Consider the following 15,578-nt stretch of genomic DNA (forward strand, 5'->3'; position numbering starts at 1 on the left):
TGTCTGAGCTTCTTTTTGACGCAGATGCGGAAGAGTGTGTGCGACTGGGAAGTGTGTGTTCGATGTGTGTGTGTGTGTGTGTGTGTGTGTAACTAAGGGAAGTGTGTGCACTGGTGTGGTCTGACCGGCAACAAAGCCAGGTGGATTAAAGTGAAGGGTGCTGGGAGGCATTCTGTTAAAACGTTCAGTGGTGTGGAGAGAGCCATCTGCTAAACACACACGGAGAAACGCATACACAGTGTGTCACACACACACACACTGTGACACACACACACACACTGTCACACACACACTGTGACACACACACAGCAGGAGAGAACTTTGGGCACACACATGGACAGCATAGGTGAAGGACATCCACAGTAATACAACACAGATATGTCACTTTAGCAACGACACGTACTTGCACAAAACCAAACCTCAATTWKACATTCAAATCAGGGAGATTTGATTTTGGATTAAATAAAATCCTTGCCAGCTGGAGACAACAGGCAAATCACCTTGGATACTCAGACATTCTACACCAGGGTTTTGCATAGGATCTGAGAGAGACACACAAACACACACACACACCAACACCAAGCTGCCCTGTGGGTTAGGGGTGTGGGGCAGATATGCTGGGACAGTCTTTTTMAAGAGTTGATCCCGTTAAGGGTGTTAGACACACTCCTCTCTCACACAGCCTACACCATCTCTCACAAAACACACTCTGTCCTATAGATACATGTGCACCCACTCGCCCACTCTAACAGAGTTTGAGGGAGACCGGAGCACGAAGATAGACACCCGTTCTTAATCTGTCCGTCTGTCTACGCAGGCTGCCACTGAAGAAACCATGTTAAGAGAATGCGCTCTCTCTCTCCCGCTCTCTGTAGGGTGTCATTGTGGTCTTTTGGTCACTAGATTAGTGTGGTAATAGAACAGGCTAATCTCGCCTGGTCTTACACAGGGGGAGTGGCCGTGGGGTGTCTTTAATAGCCAGCCAACCGTACCCTAATGTGTGTGTGACTGGGAGGAGAGAGACAGGGTTTAGACACACAAGCACACGCACACAGTCGCATGCACGCACGCACATACACACACACACACAGCCAGGGTTTACATTTCTTTCAGGATTTCCATTTAAATGCATCACCTCATTGACCAACGCAATGCCAGAGGCATTCCCACGGTAACCCTGGTGTGTGTGTTTTGTGTGTGTACGTGCATGCAAGTTTGCATGCCCACTGGTACTGGTAGAGAGGTGGCAGTCCCCCCCCCCAGTGTAAAATAGCATACACTGAGTATACAAAACATTAAGAACACATGCMCTTTCCATGACAGACCGGCCAGGTGAAAGCTATGATCCCTTATTGATGTCACTTGTTAAATCCACTTCAGTCAGTGTAGAGACAGGTTAAAGAAGGATTTTTAAGCATTGAGACAATGATTGTGTATGTGTACCATTCAGTGGGTGAATGGGCAAGACAAAATACTTTAGTGCCTTTGAACAGGTATGGTAGTAGGTSCGAGGAGCACCAGTTTGTGTCAAGAATTGCCACCAGCCAACTTGACACAACTGTGGGAAGCATCCCTGTGGAGTCTATGTCCCGACGAATCGAGGCTGTTCCAAGGGCAAAAAGGGTGGGGTGCTACTCAATATTAGGAAGGTGTTCTTAACATTTTGTACACTCAGTGTATACAGAAACGCCTAGTCCCTCTTTTTATCTCCCTCTCTCACGCCATCCTGGTGTAGCCACCTGTCCAATTTGGCAACCRGTGCTCCCTTTATTACTGAAGCCACTGACTCGAGTCATGTGATCCATCTCTCCCGCTGCCAGTGGACAGATAACATCTGACAGACATTAAAAGCTGACTAATGAGTCTGAGACAGACATTAGCAGCCAATTAATGAGTCTGGTGTGGCATCTTACTACAGCACCTTTCAACCTAAYAACAGTGCAGGCAGATGGGTAATAGCTCTACGACTTCTCTGCGGAATAGTTATCAGGAATACTTCAAATAGCCACAGCCATTTAATGGAGTCTTGTCAATGAAAGTAAGTGGTTATAATGAAAACCAACAGAGTCTCAGAGTGGAAATGCTGATCATAATGAATACATTGACAGAGGGGACCTGATCCTAGATGGACCCAGAGTTGAGGAGTCCTGGTCTAAACGTCATAGAGGGATCGCTGAGGGCGTAGTTGTCCGGGTCGGGGGATGAAGGGGGTGGTCTGCAGACCTACCATGTCTCTGTCATTGTCTATTCAGAATCTCCTTGGGGAATACCAGTGTGATTAACACTAATCTTGCTGCTTTCTACGAAACCTCCTCCCACCGTTACAACATTACACTAGGACCACCAATTGCCAATCACATTTACAGACTACAAGCCCCAGTCCCCAACCCCAAAAATATTCTCTTTAAGATGCACACATCTATGCACGCACATAGTGAGAGGGKGAGAGAGAGAGTTGAGAGATACAGCAACACCTCATGAAGGTGGCACCGACAAAGAAGGGCGACATCTTACGAGTTCGACCCCAACTTTACTATATAGTGTCTTTTAATCGTGTTTATCTTAAAAGAAAGTGTATACTATTATCACACATGACCACCAAGCACTTCTGGACATCAGATCAACAGTTACGAACCTCGATTTCAACTTCAAATGCGACTCAGCTGTTCCACTGTTCATACCGAACCTTATTCATTGTTTCAGGGGCTACCAAAACGCAGCTGGTGTAGACGCGGGAGACGAGGTGGGGAAATTGGTTGCGATGAGAAAACAGAACGCCGCTCCCCTATGTTCTACTGGCAAATGTCCAGTCACTGGAGAATAAGATGGATGAGCTTCGTTCGAGAGTCTCCTATCAGAGAGACTTGAAAAGCTGCCATATTATGTCTTACTGAGACGTGGTTGGATGATGATGCTACGCACGTAGTACTCGTGGATTGTCCATGCAGCGGCAGGATCGGAAGGCGGCCTCGGGGAAGTCGAAAGGAGGCGGAGTGTGGTTTTTCGTAAATAACAACTGGCGTGCTGCTTCAAGTGTGAAGGAAATCTCAAGCTTTCACTCACCTGATATAATATACCACATGGTAAGCAGCAGCCTTTTATCCACCAACAGACCTTATCCGTAATTATCACAGTTGTCTACATCCCTACATAAGCCAACACCACTCTGGCACTCAGCAAACTGTAAACTGGGGCCATAAACATTAAAGAAACCGCTCACCCAGAGGCAGTGTTTCTAGTGGGCAGAGACTTTAACCCAGGAAGACTTAAAACCGTCCTCTCTCGCTTCTACCAACACGTTCCATGCGCCACTTTATTCTACCCACAGAAATACATACAAGGCCCTCCCTCGTCCTCTTTTTGGCAAATCTGACCATGATTCCATTCTCCTGCTTCCGTGTTAGAAACAAAAGCTCAAACGGGAAGTACCAGTGATGCCCTCAATATGGAAGTGGTTGAATATAGAATACGRGCGGCTACAAGACTGTTTGGCTAGTACAGATTGCGATGTGTTCTGAGATTCATCCGATAGCAGTGAGGAGTTTACCACAGCAGTCACAGGCTTCATCAATAAGTGCATAGACYATGTCGTCCCCACCGTGACTATAAGAATAGATCCAAATTAAAAAAACATGGATTACAGGCAATATCCACAYGCAATATACCTATGATAAAAATTACAGACCTCTACATGCTTTGTAAGTAGGAAAACCTGCAAAATCGGCAGTGTATCAAATACTTGTTCTCCCCACTGTAGCTCCATTCTTGTGTACTTTATTTTATTCCTCTTGTGTTACTATTTTACACTCTGTATTGTTGGGACGAGCTCGTAAGCAAGCATTTCACAGCAGTTTTCACCAGTTGTATTCGAACGCATACAGGGGTGAAAGTAAATTGATACGGTTTGGTACGGCGTCCCTACAAAATATATAGTGGGGGTAGGCCGTATCGGTAAAACATGATCATATCAAAATAATTAAAACAAAATGACAAGAAAACTGTAGGCTATTACACCACTTTTTATAATTACCACATTTCAGACGCATGAAKAATTTGTGGTAAAGCCTACGCTCRAAAATGCGATGTCATTCTACGAGAACACAAACATTTTGCCAAGGCAGAGATGAGTGCTCAACTCCTAGACGCACGAGGACAACAACGGGTTCATTCATTCTGGCCTAATGACAATCGCCAAATGTCATTACATTTTTTGGTGTTTGGTGTAACAGATGTCACTTTCCATTCACCACTGTTTGGAGAGCCTTCAGAAAGTATTCACACCCTTTGACTTTTTCCAGATCTTGTTGTGTTACATCCTGAATTTTAAATTGAGTTCATTGAGAWTTTGTGTCACTAGCCTATACTCAATACCTCATAATGTCAAAGTGGAATTACGTTTTAAGAAATGTTTACAAATGAATACAAAATGAAAWGCTGATATGTCTTGAGTCAATAAGTATTCAACCCCTTTTGGAATGGCAAGCCTAAATAAGTTCAGGAGTAAAAATGTGCTTAACAAGTCGCATAATAAGTTGCATGGACTCACTCTGTGTGCAATAATAGTGTTTAAAATGATGTTTGAATGACTACCTCATCTCTGTACTCCACACATACACAACATGACCAAAAGTATGTGAGTTCCCCACCAAACTTTACAGTTGGTACTATGCACTGGGGCAGCTAGCGTTCTTCTGGCATCCGCCAAGCCCAGATGCATCCGTCGGACTGCTGGATGGTGAAGTGTGATTTATCACTGCTGACGTTGCTTCCAGAGGCAGTTTGGAACTCGGTAGTGAGTGTTGCAACCGAGGACAGACAATTTTTACGTGCTACGCGCTACAGAACTCGGTGGTCCCGTTCTGTGAGCTTGTGTGTCCTACCACTTCATGGCTGAGCTGTTGTTGCTCCTAGACGTTTCCACTTCACAATCACAGCAATTGCAGTTGACCGGGGAAGCTCTAGCAGGGCAGAAATTGAATGAACTGACTTGTTGAAAAGGTGGCATCCTGTGACGGTGCCGCGTTGAAAGTCACTGAGCTCTTCAGTAAGGCCATTCTACTGCCAATGTTTRATATGGAGATTGCATGGTGGTGTGCTCAATTTTATGCATCTGTCAGCAACGGGTGTGGCTGAACTAGCCGAATCCACTAATTTGAAGGGGTGTCAACATACTTTTGTATATGTAGTGTACAATTATCTGTAAGGTCCCCAGTCGAACAGCAAATTTCAAACACAGATTCAACCACAAAGACCTAGGAGATTTTCCAATGKCTCGCAAAGAAGGGCACCTACTGGTACAGTAGATGGGTAAAAAAGCAGACATTGAATATCCCTTTGAGGATGGTGAAGTTATTAATWACACTTTGGATGGTGTATCAATGCACCCAGTCACTACAAAGATACATCCGTCCTTCTCTAAGAGGAAGGAAACTGCTCAGGGCTTTCACCAAATTAGTTYGAGTTTAATGGCTGTGATAAGAGAAAACTGAGGATGGATCAACAGCATTGTAGTTACTCCACAATACTAACCTAAATGACAGAGTGAAAAGAAGGAAGCCTGTACAGAATAAAAAATATTCCAAAAAATGCATTCTGTTTGCAATAAGACACTGCACAAAATGTGGCAAAGAAATGATGAACATTATGTCCCGAGTACAAAGCATTATGTTTGGGGAAAATCTAATAGGACACATCACTGAGTACCACTCTTCATATTTTCAATGCTTTTTTTTATTTAACCAGGCAAGTCAGTTAAGAACAAATTTAATTTACAATGATAACTGTGGGTTATCTGCCTTGTTCAGGGGCAGAATGAAAGATTTTTACCTCGTCAGCTCAGGGATTCGATCTAGCAACCTTTCGGTTACTGGCCCAGTGCTTTAACCACTAGGCTACCTGCCGCCCCAAAGGTTAGTTATCCTGTTGGAAGGTGAACCTTCGCCTTCCAGAATGGTGGTGGCTGCATCATGTTATGGATATGCTTGTCATTGGCAAGAACTAGGGCGTTTTTGAGGACAAAAAGAAATGGAATAGAGCTAAGCACAGGCAAAACCATAGAGTCTGCTTTCCACCAAACACGGGGGGAAAATGCACCTTTCAGCAGGATAATAACCAAAAACTCAATAATTGAAATAAAAATAATGTGTAAATATTGTACAATCCTGGTGTGCAAAGCCCTTAGAGACTTACCCAGAAAGACTCACAGCTGTAATCGCTGCCAAAGGTTATTCTAACAGGGGGTGTGAAGACTTCTATAAATGTGATATTTCTATATTTAATTTGAGAATACCTTCGCAAAAATGTCCAAAAACATGTTTGCACATTGTCATTATGGGTTATTGTGTGTAGGTAGATGGGTGAGAAATAAATATATTATCCGTTTGGAATGCAGGCTGTAACACAACAAGATGTGTAATAAGTCAAGGGTTATGAATCATTTCTGATGGTACTATACGTTGCAAGTGGATGAACGTGTGCGGGTAGCCCAGTAAAGGAGCCCTTTGAAGTGATTGTTTGACATCAGGACTGGTTGTGTTTATGCCACAATAAATGGTAATACATTGAATCAATTAATAGGTATTCAGACCAGCTGACTTTTTCCACCAGTTGATTTTGTTACGTTACAGCCTTATTCTAAGATGTGTCAAATGCTTTTTTCCTCATCAATCTACACAAAATACCCCATAATGACATAGCCAAACCAGGTTTTTTAATTTTCTGCAAAATGTATAAATAAATAAAAAACTGAAATATTACATTTACATAAGTATTCAAACCCTTTACTCAGTACTTTGTTGAAGCACCWTTGGCAGCGATTACAGCCTCTTGTCTTCTTGGATATAACGCTACAAGCTTGGCAKACCTGTATTTGGAGAGTTTATCCCATTTTTCTCTGCAGATCCTCTCAAGCTCTGTCAGYTTGGYTGGGGAGRGTSGCTGCCCAGCTATTTTCAGGTGTCTCCAGAGATGTTAGATCGGATTCATGTACGGGCTCTGGCTGGGCCGCTCGAGGACATTCAGAGACTTMTCCCGAAGCCACTCCTGCGTTGTCTTGGCTGTGTGGTTATGGTCGTTGTCCTGTTGGAAGGTGAACCTTCACCCCAGTCTGAGGTCCTGAGAGRGTTTTTCATCAAGGATTTCTCTGTACTTTGCTCCATGAATCTTTCCCTTGATCCTGACTAGTCTCCACRACCATCCTTCACKGTAGGAAATGTGCCAGGTTTCCTCCAGATGTGACGCTTAGCATTCAGGCCAAAGAGTTCAATCTTGGTTTCATCAGACCATGAGAAACAAGAAACAAGTAATTTAGGTGCCTTTTGGCAAACTCCAAGAGGGCTGTCATGTGCCTTTTACCYAGGAGTGGCTTCCGTTTGGCCACTCTACCATAAAGGCCTGACTGGTGGAATACTCTGGAACTCTGTCAGAGTGACCATCACTTCCCTGACCAAGGTCCTTCTCTCCCGATTGCTCTGGTTGGCCGAGCGGCCAGCTCTAGGAAGAGTCTTGGTGGTTCCAAACATCTTCCATTTAAGAATGATGGAGGCCACTGTGTTCTTGGGGACCTTCAACGCTGCAGACATTTTTTGGTATCCTTGCCCAGATCTGTGCCTCGACACAATCCTGTCTCGGAGCTCTACGGACAATTCCTTCGACCTCGTGGCTTGGTTTTTGCTCCGACATGCACTGTCAACTGTGGGATCTTATATAGACCGGTGTGTGCCTTTCCAAATCATGTCCAATCAATCAAATTTACCACAGGTGGACTCCAATCAAGTTGTAGAAACATCTCAAGGATGATCAATGGAAACAGGATGCACCTGAGCTCAATTTCGAGTCTCATAGAACAGGGTCTGAATACTTATGTAAATAAGGTATTTCTTATTTTTTTGCTTTGTCATTATTGGGTATTGTGTGTAGATTGAGGTAAAACATTAATTTAATCCATTTTAGAATAAGTCTGACGTAACAAAATGTGGATAAAGTCAAGGGGTCTGAATACTTTACGGATGCACATATAGGAGGTCCCGTACCGGGAACAAATGAATTATACTTTCACCCCTCGGCGCATGTGACAAATAACATTTGATTTGGTTTGAGATGCTGCTGACTGTATTGTATTTGTCCGGTACAGGGCACAATGACAAAGTGCAGGTTCCTCCTCTCCTTCTCTCTCTTCCCCGTGTCCGTGAGTGTGTCCACTGATTCTGGTAGAGAAATGTGGGTTCTCTCTCCTAAGCTGCCAAGGTACCAGACTGCTCCCCATCTGCCACCAGATACACCCCTCCAGTGTGTGTGTGTGTGTTTGTGTGTGTGTGGTGTCCTAATTGTGTGTGTATTCTTTCATGTCTGTGTCCTCTGTGATACACTGTTAAAAAAAACTAAACCAATTAATCAGTGTTATTCTGTGAGTTGACTGGACTTCAAAAGGAGAAGAATTTGAGCTAATGCGTTAAAATTTGTTTACTGAACAAGCTTAAAGTGAGCTGAATATAAAACTACAAATTCATGTTTGCTCAAAACCACTCTAAACCATGCCCATCATTATCATATTTCCCACTATGCTCTATTGGAGGTTGCTTTTCAGAATTGTTTGTTTCAATACCTGTGTTTGTGCATGTACATTGATTGGTTGATTAATCTTATGCCACACAAACAWAAATAAGATTATATTTTTCTAAATGTATTTAATCTGTTAGTAGTTTATTGCACCCGTTACTGAGACGGCAGTTCCAGCTTATATGATTTATGTCGTCTCAATTCTTCCCCGGCAGTCATTCTCAATGCAGGTTGTGGGTGATTAAAAGTTCAAATTGTTGGATATCCTCACTCTGGCTGGATTCCAATAGGAATTACATATCACTTTGCTAGCCAGCATAAAATGACTTGCAGGTTTGATGTGGCCTTTTAACCAAGAGTTTCACACCACTGTGTTAGGATGTAGGGCGATTCCATGCTAACATACTGTAGGTGGAAAAGCTTTTTGGTATCTCAGATTGTTCTGGCAATTCTCACAATTCTCACACAATTCTCACTTCATTGGGAGGATGTTTTTTACATTTGTATCACAAACCATTTTTTAGGAAATCGTGATGAAAATTGCAATTTTGGGCCCTTTAAAAAAAAAAAACTTCATATTTTAGAGCACACTATAAGGAGTATAATGACACCAAGATGTTGTCTGTATCGTGTACGGTTCACAGATATTAAAGTCTTAAAGGAGGCATGTATAGGTCTAAAAAGGGCGTAAAATGTCAATTTTCATCATGATTTTCTAAAGAATGGTTTGTTCCTAGCTCCAACAGCACAGGAGTATCTAACAACTCACAACAATACACACACATCTACAAGTAAAAGAATGGAATTAAGAAATATATAAATATTAGGATGAGCAATGTTGGAGTGGCATTGACTAAAATACAGTAGAATAGAATACAGTATATACACGTGAAATGAGTAAAGCAGTATGTAAATATTGTTAAAGTGACTAGTGTTCCATTATTAAAACCTCTCTAGGGTAGGTGGGACGGTAGCGTCTCACCTTGTCAACAGTCAGTGAAACTGCAGGGCGCCAAATTCAAAACAACAGAAATCCCATAATTAAAATTCCTCAAACATACAAGTATTTTACACCATTTTAAAGATACACTTGTTGTAAATCCAGCCACAGTGTCCGATTTCACCATTGTTTAGCTAGCTAGCTAGGAAAATAACTAAACAAAAGACTCCACTATACAAGTAGCCATTTCAATAGAATGTTCATGATGTCATTGCAACAACTGTCAATAGACGTAGCTGGTAAATTCGCACTGGCTATCTACTCCGTGCCAGAGCTCTGTGCCAAAGAGCAGAATAACTGACACATTTATGAACGCTCAACACCCGTGGTCAGTACAGGTGCATCAACACCCGTGGCTGGTGTCAGTAAACGTTGGCAAAATAGCGTAATTCAATTATTGCCAGCAGCACAGTTACAGTCACCAATGGTCTGGTTAACATAAAAACAGCCTAACCAGCTCTGCTAGGGTGATTAAAATGGTCAGTGAGCTGTTCTCTCATTTGTGTCTGGAAGTAGCTAGCAAGCTAGCCAACATTAGCCAGTTAGCTTGGGTGCTTGACTGCTGTTGTTAGGTCAGAATGCTCAAATCAACCCTACTCCTCGGCCAGAGCGTCCAGTGTGCTTTCTGAACGCTCCGAGAGCGAAAAGCTCTGAATATACGAACGGACAATCTGACAATGCTCTGAGTTTACTCCAGATGGAATTTACGAACACACCTGTAGCATAGAGAACAAACATGTCTCTGTCGCTAACAAATACACACCTAGAGGCGCCGTTTCTTGTGGCTGGTTATTTTAATGCAGGGAAACTGAAATCCGTTTCACCAAATTTTTACCAGCAGGTCACCTGTGCAACTGAAGGTGACAAAACTCTAGATCACTTTAATTCCACACACAGAAATGCATACAAGGCCCTCCCTCGCCCTCCCCTTGGCAAATCAGTCCATAACTCCATCCTCCTACTTCCTGCTTACAAGCAAAAACTCAAGAAGTACCTGTGATGCGCTCAATACGGAAGTGTTCCAATGATCCGGACGCAAGGCTACAGGACTGTTACACTAGCACAGACTGGAATATGTGACCATACTTGACTTTTTCCACAATTTGAATTGTTACAGAATTATTCTAAAATTGATTAAATTATACATTTTCCCTCAGCAATCTACACACAATAATAACCCATAATGACAAAGCAAAAACAGGTTTTTAGAAATGTCTTATTTGCATAAGTATTCAGACCCTTTGCTATGAGACTTCGAAATTGAGCTCAGGTGCATCCTGTTTCCATTGATCATCCTTGAGATGTTTCTACAACTTGATTGGAGTCCACCTGTGGTCAATTTGATTGATTGGACATGATTTGGAAAGGCACACACCTGTCTACATGAGGTTCCACAGTTGACAGTGCATGTCGGAGCAAACACCAAGCCATGAGATTAAAGGAATTGTCCGTAGAGCTCCGAGACAGGATTGTGTTGAGGCACAGATCTGGGAAGGGTACCAAAACATTTCTGCAGCATTGAAGGTCCCCAAGAACACAGTGGCCTCCATCATTCTTAAATGGAAGATGTTTGGAACCACCTAGACTCATCCTAGAGGTGGCCACCCGGTCACACTGAGCAATCGGGGAGATGTATTTTGAATACATTTGCATTGTTTTTGCTTTGTCATTATGAGGTATTGTGTGTAGATTAGTGAGGAAAACATTTTTWAAATCCATTTTAGAATAAAACTTTAATTAATGTAACAAAACGTGGAAAAGTCAAGGGGTCTGAATACTTTCTGAATGCACTGTACATACCACAACCAGAAGCCATGAATAACAGGCAACATCTGCACTCTGCTAAAGGCTATAATTGCCACTTTGACGGAGCAGAACACTAATCCGGACGTTAATAAGAAATCTCGCTGCAACCTCAGACGAGCCATAAAACAGGCAAAGCATCAATACAGGACTGAGATCGAATCCTACTCTGCTCGYTGGATGTGGCAGGGCTTGCAAACTATCACGGATTACAATAGGAAACCCAGTCACGAGCTGCCCAGTGACGCAAGCCTACCAGACGAGCWAAATGCCTTCTATGCTCACTTCGAGGCAAGAAACACTGAACCATGCATGAGAACAGCAGCTGTTCCGGACGACTGTGTGGTCTCTTTCTCCGCTARGGCTACTGATGTCAGTAAGACCTTTAAACAGGTAAACATTCGCAAGGCAGAGGGGCCAGATGGAACACCGGGATGCGTGCTCAGAGCATGCACTGACCATCTGGCAAGTGTCTTTACTGAAATGCTTAACCTATCTCTGARCCGGTCTGTAATACCAACTTGTTTCAAACAGACCACTATAGTCCCCGTGCCCAAGAACACCAAGTTAAACTTCCTAAATGACTATCTCCCCGTAAAAGGCACATCTATAGCCATGAAAATCTTTGAAAGGCAGGTCACTGCTCACATCAACACCATCATCCCAGACATCCTGGACCCACTCCAATTCATATACCGCCCCAACAGATTCACAGATGACCCAATCTCTATTGCACTCCACACTGCCCTCACACAACTGGACAAAAGGAATACCTATGCTGTTCGTGGACTAGAGCTCAGCATTCAACACTCATCCCCTCCAAGKTCATCACCAAACTCAGGACCCTGGGACTGAACACCTCCCTCTGCAACTGGATCCTGGACTTCCATTAACACGGGGGCACCTCAGGGGTGTGTGCTTAGTCCCCTCCTGAACTCATCAGGTTTGGCGACGACAGGATGGTGGTAAACTGATCACTGACAACGATGAGGCAGCCTATAGGGAGGAGGTCAGAGACCTGGCAGTATGGTGTCAGGAAAACAATCTCTCCCTCCCTCAATGTCAGCAAGACAAAGGAGCTGATCATGGACTACAGGAAACGGAGGGGTGAGTATACCCCCATCCATATCGATGGYGCTGTAGTGGAGCGGGTTGAGAGCCTCAAGTTTCTCTGTGTCAACATCACTAAGGAATTAACATGGTCCACACACACCCACATAGTTGTGAAGAGGGCACGACCTGACCTCTCCCCCCTTCAGGAGGCTGAAAAGATTTGGCCTGGGCCCTCAGATCCTCAAAAAGTTCTAGAGCTGCATCATTGAGAGCATCTTGATGGCAAGCGGTACCAGTGAACCAAGTCTGGAACCAASAGGACCCTGAACAGTTTCTTCCCCCAAACCATAAGACCGCTAAACCAGACTGATCAATATCTAATCAAATGGCCCCCCCGACTGCCTGCATTTACCCTTTTTTGTGCTAACTATCTTGCACTGACTCTATGCACACACAGTGGACTCTACCCACACACTCACACATACTTACGCTAACCCCCAACACACACTTACACACCACAACACACACGTTCACTTTTTTTGCACTAACTCTCCTGCTCTGACTATATGCACACACACACTGGACTCTACCCACACTCTCACACATACTTACACTTACCCCACACACACATGCATACATACATATACAAYCACACACACAAAATACATACGTTCACACACACACATAACATGCCACACGTACACACACACACGCAAACACACACTCTCACACTCACCACATATGCTGCTGCTACTGTCTATTATCATCCTGTTGCCTATTCACTTTACCCCTACCTATGTACATAGCCACCTCAATTACCTCGAACCCCGGCACATCAACTGCTACTCCCTGTATATAGCCATGTTATTTTTGACTTGTTATTTGTTATTCACCTTGTATTCATTCCTAGTGGTACTATATATATATTTATCTTTAACTCTGCATTGTTGGAAAAGGGCCCGTAAGTAAGCATTTCACTGTTAGTCTACACCTGTTGTTAAGAAGCATGTGACGAATAACATATGGGTGGTAACTACAATTCACTCGAAAGACGACGCACACCGCGAAATATGCAAACAAGGTAGAACAAATTCTGAAGTTAAATTGTAAGTTCACTCAACCTAAAATTACAAGTTGAGTCAACATTCAATTCAACTTGAAAATGTATGTTGTTTAAGATACATGCCCAAATGTTGAGCAAACACACAATCCTATTGTAGCAGGTTGCCTTACAATGGTGCGTTGAACATTTTTGTTGTTGTTGTTGCAGTGTAGGCCGGGATACAGTCGGGATGTAGGCCGGGATACAGTCGGGATGTAGGCCGGGATACAGTCGGGATGTAGGCCGGGATACAGTCGGGATGTACGGGCCGGGATACAGTCGTAGAAATGTCTATCAAGTTTGAGTCACACAGACAACCAGGGTTTAAAATCCAGTCGTTACACTGTACATATCATATCGGATAAATATCCAATTCCCTCTTCTGCTATCTCTATATGTGATTGATTGGTTGTCCTTGACTCGGAGGATGATGGTTTGATTGACTGACTGATTGTCCTACTGTTCCCCTCTCTCCACTGTAGGTATGTGTCCTCTGAAAAGAGGTCTGTTTCTGTGGGTTCTGTTAGAGTCAGAGAGAGGTAGAAGAGGGGAGGAGGAGGCGGAGACGAAAAGCATGTCAATCAATCTGGCATCTCGCTGAGTTGAACAAATGAAGTGTTGTGTTCTTGGGGTGCAGGGTTTACATGGGCAAATTACTGTTCCTGCAGCAGCAGGTATTCACGTGTGTGTGTGTGTGTGTGTGTGTGTGTGTGTGGTGTGTGTGGGGTGTGTGTGTTGTGTGTGTGTGTGTGTGTGTGTGTGTGTGTGTGTGTGTGTGTGTGTGCGGTGGTGTGTGTTGTTTGCGTGTGGTGTCGTGTGTGGTTGAGAGAGACAGAACAAGGCGAGGCCAACATGAACACTGCCATGCGCAGTAGATCATCTTCTGTATTCGACATGTCGAATCATATGGGGAATTAGGCAGAATTGACGGCCTAACGTTGTTTGGTCAGAGGCGATAGGACGGGCCACCTGCTGTGCAGCAGCCCAACGTTTTGTGTTGGTCTGTCTTGTCTTAAGAGAGAGAATAAGCAGGTGACGAGAAAGGTAGAACTTTGATAGAGGAGGGGTGAAATATGGAGGAGAGGGAAACACAGAAGGATGTTCTGACATTATTAAGGCAGGGTATGTGGGGCCATGAAATCAATAGCCATGATATTGTTTTTTTTTAGGGCACATGTATGGGGAAGCAGAACCATCAAACTGTGCAGGGTGTGGTTTGTGGGTGTGTGTGTGTGTGTGTGTGTTGTGTGTGTGTGTGTGTGTGTGTGTGTGTGTGTGTGTGTGGTGTCGCTGTGTGTGTGTGTGTGTGTGTGCTGTGTGTGGTTGTGTGTGTGTTGTGTGTGTGTGTGGTGTGTGTGGTGTGTGTGTGTGGTGTGTGACAGAGAGACATAACAGTGCAAGTCAGGTCCAGTCTGCTAGGGGATGTCTGAAAGGTGGCCCTTTACTTCCTGTTTTGGATCACATGAGACAAACATAGACTAGGGTTACTGTCCTAATGAGAAACAGTCTCTATCTCTCTCTCTCTGTCTGTTCATTTGTGTGTGTTCGTGTGAGTGAGTGACAGAGAGAGAGAGAGAGAGACATCCAAATGAACTATGACCCCAACTTCAGAGCCAGATCACTTAGCTCCCTAATCAACCATCACAGTTTACACATTGTGCCTTTCAGGAGCAGGACTACTCTTAGAAAATAGATGCTATCTAGAACCTAAACGGGTCCTTCGGCTGTCCCCATAGGAAAACCCTTTGAAGAACCCTTGTTGGTTCTAGGTAGAAACCTTTTGGTTACAAGTTGAACCCTTTCCACAGAGGGTTCTACAAGGACCTCAAAATGGTTCTACCTGGAACCAAAAAGGGGTTTTATCTGTAACCAAAAAGGGTTGTCTTATGGGGACAGCCAAAGAACCCTTTTGGAACTCTTTTTTCTAAGAGTGTACCATTAACGTTAATGCTACCCAACTCAAAGAGAATTCCATTGTATTCACTTTTTTGAAATTCACATTCTAACTCAAATTTCTAATCCTCTTGGTGTGTGTGTGTGTGTGTACAGTAGGTGTATGTCTGT

The sequence above is a fragment of the Salvelinus sp. IW2-2015 genome, linkage group LG19 (genome assembly GCF_002910315.2).
Source record: "Salvelinus sp. IW2-2015 linkage group LG19, ASM291031v2, whole genome shotgun sequence".
Taxonomy (NCBI): Eukaryota; Metazoa; Chordata; class Actinopteri; order Salmoniformes; family Salmonidae; genus Salvelinus; species Salvelinus sp. IW2-2015.